Source organism: Patagioenas fasciata, chromosome 1, assembly GCF_037038585.1.
Source record: "Patagioenas fasciata isolate bPatFas1 chromosome 1, bPatFas1.hap1, whole genome shotgun sequence".
Lineage (NCBI taxonomy): Eukaryota > Metazoa > Chordata > Aves > Columbiformes > Columbidae > Patagioenas > Patagioenas fasciata.
The window spans coordinates 180,273,988-180,292,084 of NC_092520.1; the positions used below are offsets into that span (position 1 = coordinate 180,273,988).

The following is an 18,097-nucleotide window of genomic DNA, read 5'->3' on the forward strand; positions in this document are numbered from 1 at the left end:
ATCTCTTTGATTCTGTAATAAATCTCCACAGATATGGAGATATGAGTGTTTTCCTGTTCAATATTTGCTTTTGTATGCTAGGTGATGATTGGCCCCTTGCAATTTTTATCTTAAGAATGATGAAGGTGGGAATGATGGAAAGCAACTTTCCATGATTGAATACTACTTCTACTGCTTCTACAGTATGCAAGAAGTTTTTTTATGATATAACAATGATGACAGTCTGATGTTGTATGCAGTGAAGTTAATATCATAATGTATTCATTTAAGTGTAAATAACAGCAATCAATGACAAATCATTTGTCTGTAAACATAACTTTTCTCCAAAAATGAAAAATAAAAATCAGTTTCATTCAGTGGTATAGATTAGCTCTGAGTTCTAGCTTTAGACTTTTATTTCATTTAATTAAATTCTGTTAACCAATATTCCCTACTGACAGATGGAAACTTTGTAGAGACCCGAGTATGGACTTTAGGTGTGAGGAGCGGAGTGCGGTTGGGCTGAGCAGGGCAGGTATGCTGCTTCAGGAATCTTGTGTCAGCAAGTATTCTGTCTTCAGATTCTAATTCTCTCAGCTTTTGAAACCTTGGGGAATAGAATATGCCAATTCCTGCTTCAAATTCAGCAGTGAAACAAATGTTTTGTCTGTGTAAACAGATTTGAATAGATTACAGATACCAATGAAATATTGATTCTGTTAAGGCAGAGTTTCAAACTAATTTTACTTGTCCATGTAAAGAACTTTATGAATAGATTTTAAAACCAAAATGTATTAGAGCTGATACTAACATCTAAAATAATAAATTGAAGCTCATGGTAATGTAATTGTATATTTGAGGGTAGCAGAAATAGACATTGGAGATAAACTGCATGATGCCAATGGCATTTCTGTTCAGAATCTCTCACAACATATTATCCGTCATTTTTTATTCATAAGGGGTTGTCACCATATTCTCTTGTTAACATCTTAACACTTAATAGCATTCTAGACAATTGTTGGCTTCATTGCTGCTACTAATTTGCCATTTTTATTAGTAAGTTGTTATTGCGGGCTAATAAATGTTTCATGTTTGGAAATTTGCTTCTTTTGCTGATCTTTTTATTAAGTGGCTGCTTAAGGGAGGTTCTGAAGAACATCAGTTTTTCACAGGGTGCTAGTTACATTATTAGTCTTGTTGAGTTAGATAATTAAGTGGTTGTGAGTGTGAGAAAGGCAAGCATTTAAAGTTTTCAAGATTCTTGTATGAATATGTGTATTGCAGAAAAACAACTCTTCCAATGAAAGTTTGAAGAAGGCTTCTAGACAATCATGATTTATGAAAGCAATTTACTTGGATTTATACGAACGTATTTAAAACAACAGTTTTTTTGGTAGAATCTCTTATTTTACTATAAGCAGAACTTTGTAGCTTGCCACAAATGGATGTTTATGTGAGTTGGTAGGGTGCATGTTTAATGTTTTATTCTTTCCTGAGTACATGGGTGTTTCAGCTTCTAGTTCTTTTTGAGAGAAAAATTCAAGAGGCCAAGTTGATGATAAGCCAGACTTGTTCATGGCACTGCTTTATGTGCTAAATTGTTCCTACAGCTTGAGTATTGACTTAATTTGCCCTTCACAAATCTACACTCTCTGTTAATATGTTGTTTACAATGTACTAATGTTCCCACAAAGCCCACTGAAGTAGAGCAAATTGTCGCATTTCATTAGTACAGAGTTCTAACTTCGAATAATTTTATTTCATGTCAAATAGCTTTTTAGCTCTGCATCATCAATGTAACCAGTATTTATAGTTTTGTAGAACAAGTTGTTGCTGTTTCCCATTTGTCATCTTTCTGCCTTACTGACTCACTCTAGCCTTTATTCTGCAGGCTCAAACCATTCACACACTCCTAAAGGGATCACCGCTAAATGTAACAATTTGCCTTTTTGTTCAATTTTCAGTGTTTTTAGATATCATGGATAAGTGGAATCACGCACAGGAGGCTGGTTCAGGATACCACCTGAATATAACTTCTGTCTTTATGCAGAGAGGAGTAAGCATTTTTTCGTATTTGCTCTGTTCAAAACAGGAGAAACATTGCGTTTCTTTTCCTATTACATGGCAGAGGGGAGCTGAGGGCACGCTGTCATTCCAGACGTGTGGCCAGCACACTCCTAACAGCTGGTGCTGTGCTTTGCGAGGACTTCTAGTCTGGTTCTGTGTCTTTGCTCCTCAGGTGATGGTTTATGGCATCAATATATTAATATCCTTTGGAGGGGTATAAGCTCATCTGACCTACATGGAGCGATTCATGTGCTTAAAGCTAAGAATGTGTTTAGATGAAAGGAAGAATTATGAATTTATTCAGGTGCTGGGCAGACGTGTGTGTTCAGGCCTGAGGAGATGTTTTCTGCCAGCCCTGCTCTTGCTGTGTATATCCAATGATCCTCCAGGAAAATACGACAGAGATTCTAAGTGTAATGAATATATTTTGCCACTAGATGGTATTGTTATATGAGATTAAGTATTTGCTTTGTACGAGGGGATGCTGAAGGCAAGAGGACCTTTGGTGGTTGTTAGTCATGTGGAAAGGTGCCAATGGCTGCTTCTGAGCAAAGTGCAGGTGGCCCCAGGAATAAGGTTTAGCAGTTAATTACGCCATAGCTTTTATTTTTTTTTCCCTTTAAGTTGTAGGCTTCTTTGAATAATGCAAGTCTTTGCAAGTGAGTGACCTCAGTGTGTGTGCTGACAAAACACTAGACAGTGGGGAATGTCTTCAATTGCTGTAACTGTTTTCCATGATATTTTACATATTGTCATCAAATAAGGACTTGATTTTCATTAAACACACATATGCTTGACAAATAATACTTTTTCAGGAAAGGTATGAGAAAGGAAGATACCTGAATGAGCAGGAACATGAGCAGAAATTACTTTTAATCTGTACAATGCAGAGATACTCGTGCTACTCATCTGTCAGTGCATTATAACTTCTTAAAAATCCAGGAGAGGGACAATGTGTGATGTATTCCATCATTTGGCAAGGTTATTATGCATCTCAGTTTTTAAAGAAAAATATAATAATAATTACCACTTGTTACTCTTTGAATTCTTAGGGTGCTCCATTCTATGAAGTACCAAGAAAGTCTGCATGACCTGTTTTATCTTGCTGTTGTGTGAAAGGCATTATTCACTTAGCTTGGGATAGGGAAGCAGTTCTGTGCACAGCACAACAGGCTGCTGCCTTGATTTGAAAAATTCCATATAAAAAATGGAGAAGCATTTTGTATTTGTAAATAAGAACTCTGACACTGCTTTACAGCTTTGTTTTCTTAAAAATACTGAGAGAAAGCATTTTACTTCCTCTGACTTGGAGGTAAAATTGCTTTTTCATGCCAGGCTTTGTTTGAAAATCTGCTGATTTCCTGCTTGAGTCACAGGCAGATGTGTTGTGGGATCTCAGTGCTGTGACTGACGTCTGCGTTGTTCCTGTCTTGTTGCTGTGGCAGTGCTATGCTGACGCAGTTATAGACCAACCTCTGTTTTCCTGGGAGTTGTATGAATCAACAACAAAATAAGGTAACTGCCCCAGAGTTCATATTAGTTCATGTATTTAGAAACAGCTTTCACTACAGAAAAGTGCCAGTCAACTGGGTATTTTTCAGTCATGCTTAGCCCTCCCAGAGTCTCCCCAGCCACCAGCAGTTCACACTGATCTTACGGGAGCTGCATGTACCGAACTTGCAGTGTTGTAACGAGAAGGTGGAGCTCATGGTGCTTGTTTCTCAGTGATGCTCTTTGTTTTAATTAGACTTGAGGGTGCAAGATGTTTACAATCTATGCAAAACTAAAGCCTGGCTTTTCAGAACGCCCCTCCAGGTGGATGGCAGTGGTCTTGGGAACAGATCTTAGCAGCCCATGGTTGGTCTTCTTCACCTTCTGGCGTGTGGTGTCACCTTGAAGGTCTCTCCTGTCTGCAGTGAGCATCTGCTGGCGTGTCAGGCAGGCAAGGCCCCAGTGCTGGTCCACCTTGCGCCAGCTGTGCTTCTTGGACACTGCACTTCTTTCTTCATGACAGCTAGGTCTGGTCTGGAGAAAGGCCTCCAAGATGCTCTGAGAGACGTAATCACCTCCTGTGTTACAAGCGAGGTAAAAGATGATTTAAAGGACTGGGTTCCCAGCAGGTATAAACCATTCTACTTCTTATCCCAATGGAAGACCTGGCAGAAGAAATTTGGTATCAAGCTCAGAATAATTGCTAGGCTAAGATGGCCGGCAGATAGCAAAAAGTCCTAAACAGACGTGCCGTGTCACAATGTTGCCAACCAACCTGTAACAGAGAAATATATTTCATATAAATGTCATCAAGAATATTTTAAAAGAACATGAAGGCTGCTGGGATTGTAAAATGTCATCATACTTGTTTCCTACATCAGTTTCTTCTTTCATTTCCTTCCTTCTATAGTTTTCCATTGATTTGAGAGTATTCCATCTTTTCCCCTGGATTTTCAGTTTGCTTCTTGTTTCAGTTAACTTTGTGATGCTATTTATAAACATTTGAGAGCAAAAATGAAATCTAGCTTTTTCTCTGTGTTTTACTAACGTCTGAGATTAGCTGGTCTGTGTTTTCTTTAACAGTTTCCCAGCTTGGATCCATAAAAACTGGTGAAGCAGTTTCATTTTCAGTGAGGGAACCCCTTATTTGAGATTTTCTGCTACTGTTGGTATCAGAGGTAGACAGTAGTTGGGTACAAATGCCTCAACAAAGTCTGTAGCTATTTGTGAATATGTATCTGTTCTTTAGATCAGTGATTTTTGGATTGACATTTCTTTTATCTTTTAACTTTGTGTCTCTGACAAGAAACAGTAGTAGGTAAAATTTAACCAAAATAACAAATAACATAGTGAGTGATTGCACTTGTGGTTAATATAATAGTGTCATTCAGTTCTACCACAAGACTTTCAGGAACACGATTATTTCAAGTGTACTGCAAAAAAACCCAAACAAAACAAAACCCACACAGAATGATCTTTCATTCTTTTCCCATTCTAAACTATGTTAGACAAAAATAGTTGTACATGGTAAGCATGAAACCGATAAAAATATGAGCTAACAACAGCACAGAATTTCTTAATCTGCAGAAAAATGCAGTGCTTTTATGCTAAACAGTATTAAACTAGGCAATAATATAACTCATATGTCATCAATATTATTTTTAAGAGATATACCCCAGGCATGTGCAGTCTTGATAATTATGGATGAGATCTTCAGTGACCTGTAGGGAGTTTAACAAAGGTTGTGAGAGAAAATTCAGCAATTTCAGTTTCTTGCTGGCAACCCTTATTAATTAAGGCTGGAGAGCACATTGTAACTGAAGAAAGGAAAGCATATTTTCCTTATTTTCCAAGATTTGCTAGCAAATGCTGGAGAAAATTATCAATAAGGACAGAAATTGTTACAAAAGAAAGTACTTTGTGGAAGGGGAAACTCACTTGTAGTCAGTCTGCCCTACAAAAGCAGTTATGACCCTCTTGCACAGAGTCCTTGGGGATGCTCACGGTCAGATTTCTGTTCTACCACTCTCTGATGATGGTGCTAAGCTGTGCATGTCCAAATTTTAAATTAAACTTAAAACTATTAGTAGTGATTCAAATAGTCCTTCATCTAAATAATCAGATTGACTGGCAGAAGGACCTCTGGTATTGCCTCTGATTTCTAGTTTGATTCACAACTTGCATTTGCTGTAAGTATTTCATAGCTGTTTTGCTCAAACTGCCAAAAAATGAGTTGCATTTTCCTCTAGTGTGTGTGCACTTAAAGTGTACCATGTATTCCCTCTGCAAGTTTAGCTACTGTGTTATTACAGTGATAATATCAACAGCTTTGATTTATATTCCTTTAGCAATACTACCTAAGTTCTTGTTGGCTTTCTTTACTACAACTGGACACTTGGCTAAGGCTTTAAAGGATTTTTCTGTAATAACTTCCAATCTCTTTTTATGCTCCAGAATCTTTCTTTTAGCTGATAGTCTGTCAGTTTGGTTCTTTGTTCCAGGGCTTGTCAGTTTGCATTCATCTACATTTGCTTTGGGCAAGACTATGGTCTTAAATGATAGAAATCTTTTCCTCTTCAATTCCGGTTTCCGTATGATATGCTGTGGCTCCTCAACTAGTAACACTTACAGACTTTGAAATCTTTCCCTTTAACACTGTTGTTCGGGTCTTTTAACAGGAGAAAAAGACAAAAAAAAGAGAGGAGAAAATAAGGCATTCAGGGACACATTTCTGACTTTTGTAGCATCTTTTTTGCTATTCTGTTTTTAACATGTATATGTCCAAAATTTGAATAAAATCTTAAAATTGAGATAAATTTCCAGATTGAAATGTGCACTTTGTTCACTATATTATCCGCCATTTATTTTGATGATACTCTTCTTTCACTTTGTTGTGAAAAGCACATCTCAGTCAGGTCCTAATTCAAGATAACATGTAAGTCCCCTCCTAACTGACTAAAATGCTGAAAAGTCTTTAACATTTATTGAATTCTGTGAATGGACTTGCTTAAAAAGCTAAACATTTGCCTAAAGGTCCTTATGGTGCTTTATTTGAAGCCTGAAACAGTTTCCTGGCAGAGACATGAAATGGCTGCTCTGGATGTGGGGCGTTGAACCACTCTTAAAATCCTTGTGAGGGTGGTGCTGGTGTCCCTGCGTGGTGCCCTGCAGCCTCCTGCTCCTGGGGATACGTGGCCCATGTTGGGGAAGAGGTCTCCGGTTCTGTCAGCCTCGGCACTGTTCCTTGTCAGACAAAATCTCTTCTGCCAAATGGTGGGATATTGGGGGTTATATAGCAGGGTGGGAGGCAGAAGCTAATAGGACAGGGAGCTAAACCCCTCTGATTTTCTGAGGAAACATCAATGCCAGAACTATGCAAAATAGAAGTATAAAAAACCACAGGTTAATTTTTCACTGTTTGGTGATGTTATCCTTCTTAACACAAGTTGTTAAAAATGTTTGCGGAACTGAATTTCCAATGTTGAGGGCAGGACAATAATTATCCTGAGTTTCTAGGAAGGTGTTTTAAACACCTGAGAAAAGAATGGCTGTAAACCGTGAAACTTCTCTTGCTCAAAGATATTTATTTCCACTTGAATCTTTTACAGCCCTTCTGATTTCTGCCCTTTGGCTTCCTTCCGGTTGGGTGGATGTCCTAGTCCCGCACCAGGGAAAGCTTCACACTGTTCCATCAAACTCTTGTCAAATGATTCTTCGGATAAAATGTAACTGATTTTTTTTTCATGGCCTCTTTTTCACCCTGTCAGAACAGTCAGAGCAGCAACCAAACCATCACACTAGTGGCTTGGAAACATACCATGCTGGTATTTTTGGTGTGGCCGAGAACATCCTTTTCTAGGGAGATATGTGGAAGGGACATCTAGGGGCAAAGATTTCTTCCCATCCCTTCCTGGGGGAACGTCAAGGGCATTGAGGGTGGCTGCCCACAAATGGGTCTCATGTCTCCAGCATGAGCATCATGTGAAAGACCTGCCACAGTTTGAGCCCTTTTACCATGTTTCTTTTCCGCCACCATTCATCTCATTGCTCACCTTAGATCATCTGCCAGATCACCTCTTGGGGACACCTGTTTTCATTGGTCCTCAGTGGGAAAGTTGAGCAGAGTGTGGACAGGGCCCAAGGCCATGTTAGTTTTTTTCGATATTGCCAGCTTATGCTGAACATTGGATAGACATTGTCTATCCTGCTTATTGCTCCACTGCCCAGTTTAATCTCCTGTCTGTCACTCTCTGGTGTCACAGGACTACATGGACAGTACTCCAGGGATTGTGGAGGTGGACATGCCACCAAGTCTGTGATAAATTCATTGTTTTGGCTCGTGTCAACATTAGTTCAGCATGTGCCATGTTTTCCACTGGATCTGTTCAGCTTGGTTAACCTAACACGTCTCATTTCTGACTTCATCATAAAAAGACACCTGCTCCAACTCTTTCTTGCACTCGCAGGGCTTAACCTTTATTTTTAAACTAGATTTGAAGATATTGTGTTACATGGTAGAGAGCAAAGGGGAGAAGGTGGCTGATAGCTTTTTAACAAACAGCAGTATCAGAGAGGAAGGTTTTCTGAAGGACTCTAAGAGTCACATAATCCATCCTGGCCCAAAACAGGATTAGCTGAACCTAAAGCATCCTCGGCAACTTTTCTGGAGCCTGTTCATTCATAAAAACTTGTGGTATTTGGGTTCACCCTCTGTCCTAGGGCTTCACTAGCTTTATCACAGAAAGTGTTCCTCATGTTGACAAAAAGAGGAAGGGAAACAGCAGGGTGGCTTTGGGTAGTTTAGACTGGAATCTGAAACTTTCAGGCATTAGATGAGTATGGAGTTACTTGCTTGACTGAAAAATTATCCCCTTAGTGTGAGCAGAAGTCCAGAGGAGCACTGGTTGCGGCTGGCTGAATCAGCATGAGAGCTTCTGTGTTGTGGGAGATGGAGAAACAGTGGGATCCCCCTGGACCTTGCGTGCTGTAGCCCTGCAGTGTGCATGGGGCGTCCAGCAGGGGCGAAGGGCTGTTCTCCCATTGCAGCCCCCAGCTGAGCAGGGTGGCACAGCTGCTGCTTCAGCCCCTCCAGGTGGTGGTGTGGAGTGTGCTCCTTCTCCATAGACCTGCCCCTCTTTGCCACCAATACCCATTTTGGAAAATCAAAATAGTATAACTGTGTCATTCCTCCTGCCCATCCATCTCCTCAGCTTTTTTGATTGTCTTGTTAGAGAGTCCTCTAACCCTTCAAGGAACGGGTTGTCCAGCTTTCCTTGAAGTGCCAGTGGTGTCTGGGTCTCCAAAGAAGTTGGCTGGATTAAGGAGTCTCAGGAAGTGTTAAGCAGATTTATGCAGCACTAAACTGCTGAGTTTTTTCAGGAAGGGAAGAGCTGGAGCTGGAGGGTAAACAAGCTCTTCTCTGGCAGTCTGTGTTGTCAGTAAATTTTTATGGAGCTGAGATTTATTCAAGTGTCAGCTTCATGTGGCTGTATATAGTGGGGGCAGGATGCAATAGCCTGTTAAATACAAGCTGTTTGGCAGTGTGCAAAGCCACCCTACTTCTTCTTTTAATCCTTAATGAATGTTTTGTCTCTTCATACTACTCTTTTATTGTTAGCCCCTCTCATGCTCTTCTGCATCTGAGTGATCCTGTGCATGTTAATTTTTCATAGAGGGAGAGAATGGGAGGCAAATATTTAGTCAGAACTCCTTGTGTTTCACATTGTACAGAACTGATATGACAGTTAAGAGAGAAAAACATTACAACTACCAGCCCCTTGCTCTTTTTTTTTTTCGGTATGGTCTTTGTTAGCTGATGTTTGTTGGGAGAAAAGCCCACACAGCCATTAGGGTGCTTGGTGTGTCACTTGGACAGATGCTGTGATGCAGCCCCCACCCCCAAAAGCCTGTCCTGGAGCCAGAATCAGGGACTGCTGGGGATGGAGACAGAGCAAAAGGTCTAACGTGACATCCGGTGGCCACCAAGCAGTGACGTGTGGTTCTCACTGATCACATGAGGCTGCTCAGGGAGTTTCTGTGAGCTGGCAATTGCAGAAATTGATTTCTTATGGAGCACAGCCCTTCTGCTGGTGTACAGACACAAGCTGGGTAAAAGGAAGATGCTTAAAGCAAACGGTACTGCAATGGAGAGCTTTCCTTGTGAAAGCTTACATAGTACTTGAAATAGCGCAGAGGAAATGAATAAAGCAGCCAGAACTGTCTGACTGCAGAATCTTCAACAAGGAGTGATGTTGGAATGTCCTAAGTAGAAATCTGAGATTTTGAAGTATTTTTGGTCTAAAGTAGGACTGCATAGTGTAGGCTCACTCTGTTTCCCAAGGCATTTGGAAATTATGGCATTTTTGATGTTTATTTCAAACTCTGCAGAAAAATGATGGTAATACAGAGTCAAATTCAAGAATAATTTAGTGAGAAATATAAAAAACATTGAAAGTAGAAGGGTGTGGTATTTTAGTAAGAAAATCTAAATATGCAATACCATGAGAAGAAGGTATGATTTGCTTAGATTTAAAAATACAAAGGAGAAAATAACCTCAAATTAAAATCACCATTGTGCAAGGCAGAATTACAAATAAAAAACTGAGAGGAAACATCCTGGCCTGTTGGTTTCTAAAAGGAAAACCATTAGCAAAAGTGGCATTACGGTGATCTTTTAAATTAGCTGTAGGCTCACATAAACTGAATTATCAGACATGATGTTGAGAAGAAAAAATAGCAAGTTCTGATTAACATGTGTTGGTGCTTTCTCTCAGCCCCACCTCCAGAAAATATCTAGCAGTAGTGTTAGAAGGCATCCTCAGCAAGTGTAACTAATTTGTTTACTCATTTGCATGATCAGAGGATCAGATCTCATACTGTGTGTCTGGAGTGTTTGTGTGCATATATAAAGTAACCATTCCTTTTATATGACATTGATTTTTCTCACAGTTTTATAATGATCACAGCTTTTATTCTTGGCAAAAAAAAGTCTGCCTTGCAGAGTCAGACAGGATAACTGTGTCAAATAAGATATATTTCAAGGAATATAAATGCAGCTGCCTTTATTCACACAAAAGTAAAGACTTAAGGAAAAGAAAAAAAATGAAGCTTTAACAAACTCCTTTTTCTTGCTTTCTTGCCTGACCAGAGCTCAGAGCCAGCCAAAGACTCCAACTGATTGAAGCAGCTGCAGAGGCTAAATGAAGTTTTTAGGTGAGCACTTTAAATTGAAACTGGCTAGGAGGTTCATTAAGTAATTTGAGCTCTCAGTGTTTGCATGTGTATTACATAGGTAACAATATTTTACGCATTATCGCCTCGGGAAAAAACACTGGAAGTTGTGGACGTTTGGGAAGTTTGTTCAGGTGCGTTCTCATGAAGAGTTACATACATATGTCTGGATTTTCTCAGATGTATTATCTAGAAATCTTGGCACTTTTTGAATACTTTATAAATGTATCTGGGATTTAGGGACACCTGATAACCCTAGCCCAGATGCCCCTGATCCAGCTGCTGCACATCAGCGTTTTCATAGTAGTCTCATCTGGGACTCTGGACGTAGAAACGATCTTATTTGGAGCCTCTGAGCGCGTGTGCTGTGTTGTAGAGCCATGCATTATAAATTTGACCCTCTGGAAAGTCTTCTGGGCCTGTTCTATCCAGTCAGTTTATGCATGTACAATGGTTCTGATTCCTCTCTGAAGCCAGTGCACACACAATTCAACCTGGGAAATTCTGTATACAGAGACTGATTCTGTCCCCACTGGAGTCCTCAGACATTGTCGTCAACTTTAAAGGTCAGATCCAAGTACTGTTCTTTTCCTGGATAGAATTTTTTTTCAGTTAAGTCTTTAATTTAGTGTGGCATGACAGTCATGTGAGCTGGGCACTCATGTTAACAATATAGTTTTTCAAAGGAATTTTATTCAACATGGCTTGCACACTTATTTCTATAACTATTCTTTCTGGTCAGTGCCTTTCAGAGGCTTGGTCCACTTTTCTAACATAAAACTGATCTATTTTTCTGTTTTTTTCTTTTTTTTCCTCACGCGATGTAGGTGCTGCCAGTAATAAAAAGCATTATCTTTTCCCTGCTCAGCCTGTCCGAGGTGGTCTGTATTTGTCTTGACCTGGAGAGGCAATACTGAAATACAAGTATAATTCTGTAATGAGTTAATGTGCTGTAGATTCACTACTATTTTTGCAGAAATTATTTTCGCTTCATTAGCTTGTTCTCCCTTTCCACCCATTTTTATAAGAATTATTATGAAGCTAGAACTTGATTAGTGCTGCCTTTGTCAAATCAAGTTATTAATGATTAGTTAATTCTCTCAAGGAATCTATTTTTACTGTGGCAGTATTCATTTTAAGCCATTGAATTTCATGTTTAAACATTTTTAGTACTTGCTTTTCAATTATGTAGTCACAGTAGAGTAAAAAACCTTAAATACTTCCTTAAAGGTGACCTGTGAAACAGAAATGATTTATATCTGATTTTCAGAGCTCTAAAAATAGTGCACAATGTTACACACTGTATGTGATGCAACTCATGAGCAAAATGAGAGAAATAGGTCGGAATTTAGTCTTAACTTTGAATGTCACTTCTGTAGAGGAAAAAGTGGCTTCTTAAAAAGAAACTCATTATTTCCTCACTAGTAGTGGAAGTGCAATATTATTAAGGTGATTTTCTTGTTAACAATTTGAGTCTTGTCAACATTTTCTCGACTCTTCGTAGTGATTTAAGCGACCTTTTCCTTCCAAAATTTGCAGATAAGCATGCCAACTGTATGTTTAGAATGACCTGACTTGGTACATATAAATAACTATATATTGTGCTAAAAATGGCTGGGAATGTAAATATGAATCACTGAGTACAAGATGTAAATAGGACAATTGCTGATCGGGTTGTCTTTCTCTTACATCTTTGTGGAATTGCCGTCAAAAATAAATAAGTACTGTGTGCTTTTTGGAGGTTTAAGACTGCCCAGTCTGCATTTTGTATACAGTGTGTGGGTGTGGGGAGGAGAGAAAAGTAGAGCTCCCTGTGGAATGTGCGTGAAAGTCTGCGTCAGGTCTCTGGAGAGTGTTTGTGTGGCTGACGAAACAAACTGCATAGCATGGGAAGGAGCGAGGACTGATGTCTCAGGAGAATATTTTCTTACTAATGCTTTGCATTGCAGTGCAGAAATAACAGGAGTGTCTCATGAGGATACTCGACAGATAAGAGCAGTTGGAAGTATCTTTGCTCACAGCACGAGGGTAACCAGCCCTTTTAAGTGAATATATAGTCGTATTTGAAATATTACAATTTCTGGGATGGTCTGCGTAAGACCCACTGCCTCTTGGGATAGTCTGACTGAGTGAAAGATGAGAGACAGCATGCGCTGTGCTTCAGAGCCTCCATCCTCTGCCCTTTCTCTGGTTAAGTTAAGGTCTCATCAGAGCTGCAAGGTCTGACTAGGACTCTCTGGAGTCACTTTCTGGAGTCCCAGGGCTCTCAAGCTCTCTTGGTTGGCTCTGTGTCCTTTTTGATCTCTCACAGAGAAATTAAATAAGTAATTAAGTGCATATTTTCAGTTTCCGACTTGCAAGATCAGATAATGAAAGGCTGCGCGGTGTTTTAGGACATTGTCTGCTTGCTGCTATTGTTGAATATACTTGATTTCCACATTTTTTTCATGGTTTCTCATATCCTTTCTACAAGTTACATGCTCACAATTACACCTCATAATTACTCATGAATTAGTACTCAACATCAAGAATATTCTGCTGAGAAAATATGTTGGTCTGGTAAGGAATGATCTTACAAGTGTTCTCTAGATATGAAAAGTGTCATTACTCAGTGGGCTGATGTGCTGCTAGTATTTCCTTTCTGTCCATTTCTTGCTGACTGTTGATGTCAGATTTTTGCATATACCAGCGAAATTAACAAAATGCTCTTCTTGCAAAAGTTGAACTTCAAGTACTTATGTAATCTTATGCACTTACTCTTCTGCATTTTTTTTGCTATTCACATGTAGTGTATCTAGCATGAAATTTTATTCAATTTTTCAAATTAAACATGAAATTTCCCATTCAGAATTTCTTAGCCTGATACAAGTAGTAATTTTGGTGGTATATTTGCTATAGCATAGTGGTGATATCCAATATGATTTTAAATTTATAAATTTTATGTAAATCCATTAAATACATCTCGGCAAACTTAAATAATGTTGTCAAGTTTTGACAACATGGTGTTAAGGCTACTGGGACTGGGTTCACTGTTTCTGAAGAATGGTTCCATTACTTAACTGGGCTCTGGAGATTAGCTATACTGAATGGCAAATTCTTGTTCTTTTTCTTTCTTAATTCATTTCCATTTTATGGTTATATAGACTACGTGCTATCCGAACCAATTCAGATTTTCCAAGTATTCCCAATACACTTTTTATCAACAGCTCTGCTCTACAAAGTTATCACTGATTTTTAACTGCTGCTTCACTTTCTTTCTAGTCATTAGTTGGGATAAAGTTGGTCTGTGTTCAGGATTTCTCTTGATTCTGTCTCCTTTCTAATGGTCTTTGTTTTTTTCCCTAATCATGTTTTAAAAATAATTTCTTCCTCCCCTTTCTCAAGGATTAACTCATTTCATTTTCATTCTCTCTTTTCATTTCTCTTGTGGATATTTCACAAGAGCGCATATCATTGTCTATATAAATCACCAGTTCCCATTTTCAGCAAGGTTTCTTTTTATCCTCAAACCTCCAATCAATCTCTCTGAAGCTGAACTGGCCTTCTTGTTGAGTGCTTACAGAGTAAAATCCTGTCCCTATTGAATTCAGTTGGAGTTTTGTCATTCATGTCAATGACTTCAATACTTCACTCACAGTTAACATGCATTAGGTTTTAATTATAATGCCTTTTAAGCACCTCCAGCCTTCTTGCTGCTTCATGGCTTTTAATTACTTCCCAGTGAGCACACTATTTACTCCTCCTAATTCCACTCAGCGTGTTTTTTCAAAGCATACTTTTTCTTGTTGCCTGTCAGTGCACAGGAGAAGGATGATACCTTAGGAAAATATAAAGATAGCCAAAAGGGAATTATGGTAAACATTAAGCATTGGTTTTGTAAATCATTCGGTGAAGGCGGTACGCTTATTTACTTTGGTGTGTTTCATGGGAAACCTGGACTTCTGTATGCCGCCCTATGAAGAAACAGAGCCTGAGAGAACAGGATTATCACATCTCAAGCACAAAGTGGTATCCTGTTTAAGAATAAAGAAAGGGGAAAAAAAAATTGTCTGTGACACACATTGTGGTCCTAAGATAAGGAGCTTCTAAGCTATTTGCCCTAGGGAGCACACAGTAATAAAAACTATTAATAGCAATTACATATCAAAGTAGGACAAACAGAATTATTCGTCAGCTGGTGTTTATCAATGTCTTGATAACAAGACCGTGTTTACCAAAGTACTATGGCTTTTTAGTATTTGTTGGCTTACTTCTTCTTAACCTAGAAATTTTGCTAACTACATTCATATAAAAATGTTCCATGTCCAAAGAATTCATGGCTCCATAACCTCTATAAATGAAATAGACCTGAATCATGTGCATTTTCTCATGTCTGGTCTACAGTTCTGAAGCCGCAGAATAGTTAAACTAATAAGAGAAAGAAGATTTTTTTCTATGTATCTCATAACTGTATGGTTTATTTCTTGCATGGGACAGTATGTGTCATTTGCCGCAGGTTTGTGTAACACCTTGAAGAATAATATCTGGACTTACTATTTTCTGCATCGTCTGACCTCCAGAGCTCCTTCTTTGCTGCATGAGACAATACTCTTTTGGGTCATAAAAAGGCTAGCAGTAATGGTGCTAAATTTCTTTGAGGACGGTGTTTTACTAAGAAACAGAACTACTGGGAGCAGCAGCTCAGTATCATGACCTCTGGCTTTTTGGTATGACTTGTAAAACGTAACTGGTCAGTAGTACGTGTGAAGAAGCTATATGTGCATCTGCAGGCTGCTGAAGGGGAGATCATCATACTGCACTATGTAATTGCATGATTTCTTTCATGGTGGAAGCATGTGAAGTGGAATACCACATTGTTGATCAATTGCTGCATATGTGAGACATAAAGTGTCAGCATGCTTCTTTGGGAATATTTTTAAATACAAGAGCTAGGAGCAGAGGAATAGAATATGTTGCCTGCAAATGTCTGAGCAGAAGCATTGGATTGTAGTCAAGTAAGTACAGTCGTCCAGTGAGGTTATGTTCTTTCTAGAGAACTGATCAGTTTCAAAAGGTTTTGAAAGGATTGGTCCCAGAGAATTGAAAGCAGCATATATTTTTCAGACTTCAAAATACAGCAAAGTAATTCTTGAAGGAAGTTTCTTGTACAATAATGAGAACAACTATCCCCTTGCAGAATTGCTTTTTCTCTCTGTATTGCTGGTGACTGGAGTCCCACTGCATGCAGCCATTCCCTTGTAATTGGGGGTGTCCTGTCCCTGTCCTGGCCACACACGGGAAGCAGAGAATAAAGTACTCTGGTAATTCAGTCTAAAAATAGTTTTGACAACAGGTGAAGACAGCTAATTTAGTAGTGGGCAGGGCAAGAGTGAATTCTCATTTGTTTCTTGCCCTGGCTGATGCTCCCAAGGTAATTCATTTTTCAACAAATCTAATCTCTCCCTTTGTTGTCTTGTCTTTGCAGAATTTAGATTTTGACAGTCCTGAGCCATACATCAATCACTTTGCCTTTTAAGTACTAAACCATCAACATCAATATTCTGAGATTTCAGCTTTCTCTTTGATGTCTTTTCTTTTTTTGATTGGTAACACTAGCTGAGTCCTCAGACATGAAGTCGTTCTCTACTAACATCTAGAATTAGGTCATTGCAGAATTTGTATGTACTGTTATTTTTCTGATAATTAAGTAACATTGTTTCTTCCCCGCCCCCCCACCATAGTGTTGGTAAAGGTGATTTAGCCTCTTCATCCTTCCTCTGAAAACCTAGGGAAGAGAATCCTAGTTTGCTTGAGACACATTTCCTGGTACTGAACCCCTGGGAAAGAAGTTGGAACAAAAGCAAAGAGATTAGGATTAGCATAGTGAGATTGTTCTTTCTCAAGTGTTGCTTATTCAGCTTCCCTGTAACAGTCAAGAATATCTTGTAAAGGAAACAAAAAATACGAACACCAAAAGAATGTCAGACAGCCAACTCAACAAAACTACCTCCTGACAGAAAACACTAATAAACTTCTTATGTACTCAGATAGTGCTTGCTGCTTTGGGGAAGCAATTCTGAGGCTTTTAAATTCCTACATTTGCCGCTTCTAAAGTCTTTCTGGTGTCTGCTCTTGCTCTATGGTAAGGGAAGCTGCAGATCCACAGTTCTGAACAGATATGCTGGGACTTGAGGGAAATAAGAGGAAACTTAAAGCCCCTCGATGTTGCTCTTTGCTTTGAAGAAGTCATCTGATCCCCTATCACCACCTGACCAGGGCTGTGTTCTGCATATGGGGGAGCAAGTGATGACTTGTTTTTCAAATGCTTTGTATGCCCTTTCTAGGGTTTAGGCTGCTCTGATTGTTACCTTCTGGGACTTGAGGATTTCAGAATATTTTCCAACTAATGGACTGCCTAGAAATCATTCTTAAGAGTGGGAAAAATATCTATTGTGAAGAAGGAATTTATGTAGAAGCGAGATAGGATGAGTATAGACCAACTCTGTCATTGAGTCTAATCCCCTGCAATTACTGAGGATTATTGCAATTATTATAACAGATGTCTTGTTCAGAAGTTCATAGAACATCTGCCTCACAGGATATGAAGTTTGCAGAACATCTGCTGCACTGATAGTCACATCTCATCGACCACAAAGTGATTCCTACTGCTCTGTCACAAATGCCAAGTTAAGACCAAAACAGTGAAAGGCCAAAAAGAGACAACTACAATGCTTCAGTAAAGAAAACAAGAGAGATTGAGGGAGTTGCCCAGGCCCTGTGTCTCTGGGATGACAAGCATTTTGCCAGCTACAACACCTGGATGATCCCAAGAGGCAATCACATTGTCAAAATCCAGTGACCTCAGCTGAATCTTGTAGATGGAAAGTTCGAATTCCTTTTGAAGTGATATCTGAGTCCTTTGAACTTAGACTGAGGCAGTAGCATCCATGCTTTTACCTGGGGGTAAAATCCAGTGCTTCAGGAAAAAAAAAATTAGGCTGTTCCTCAACATGAGTCCAAAGTCATACAAGAGTATGACTCCCTTGATGTGCAGTGTTTTGACTTCCCACCAAGTGTCTGCTGGTATAACATCCATCTTCATTAGTGTGAGCTATCTCTGGTTGAAAGCTGTCAGAATTACCTAGCAGCACAATTTCATTTGAAAAATTACTGATATCAGCTCTTTTATACTGCTGTTCCAAGTCTAGATCCTTGTTAATGAAATGAGAAACACTTGTTGATAATGTCAGCACTTTAGTTTGTTTATTACTAATTTGCATTTTTTTCCTGAAAATTGTGAAGGTATATGCACTAAATTCTGCTTGTAGAAATGTATTTTCAGAACATGATC

General features: G+C 39.1%; 1 protein-coding gene across 7 annotated transcripts in view; it reads left to right on the forward strand.

Moving 5' to 3' along the window:
* TAFA2 (TAFA chemokine like family member 2) overlaps nucleotides 1-18,097 on the forward strand; it is a 188,002-nt gene that overhangs the window by 34,459 nt on the left and 135,446 nt on the right. Inside the window, exon 2 of one of the 7 annotated variants that reach the window (XR_011736707.1) lies at nucleotides 10,685-10,749. The exons of the other annotated variants lie outside the window; for them this stretch is intronic. The gene's annotated coding sequence lies outside the window, so the exon portion shown is untranslated. The remainder of the gene's footprint in view (nucleotides 1-10,684; nucleotides 10,750-18,097) is intronic. 7 annotated transcript variants of the gene reach the window in all.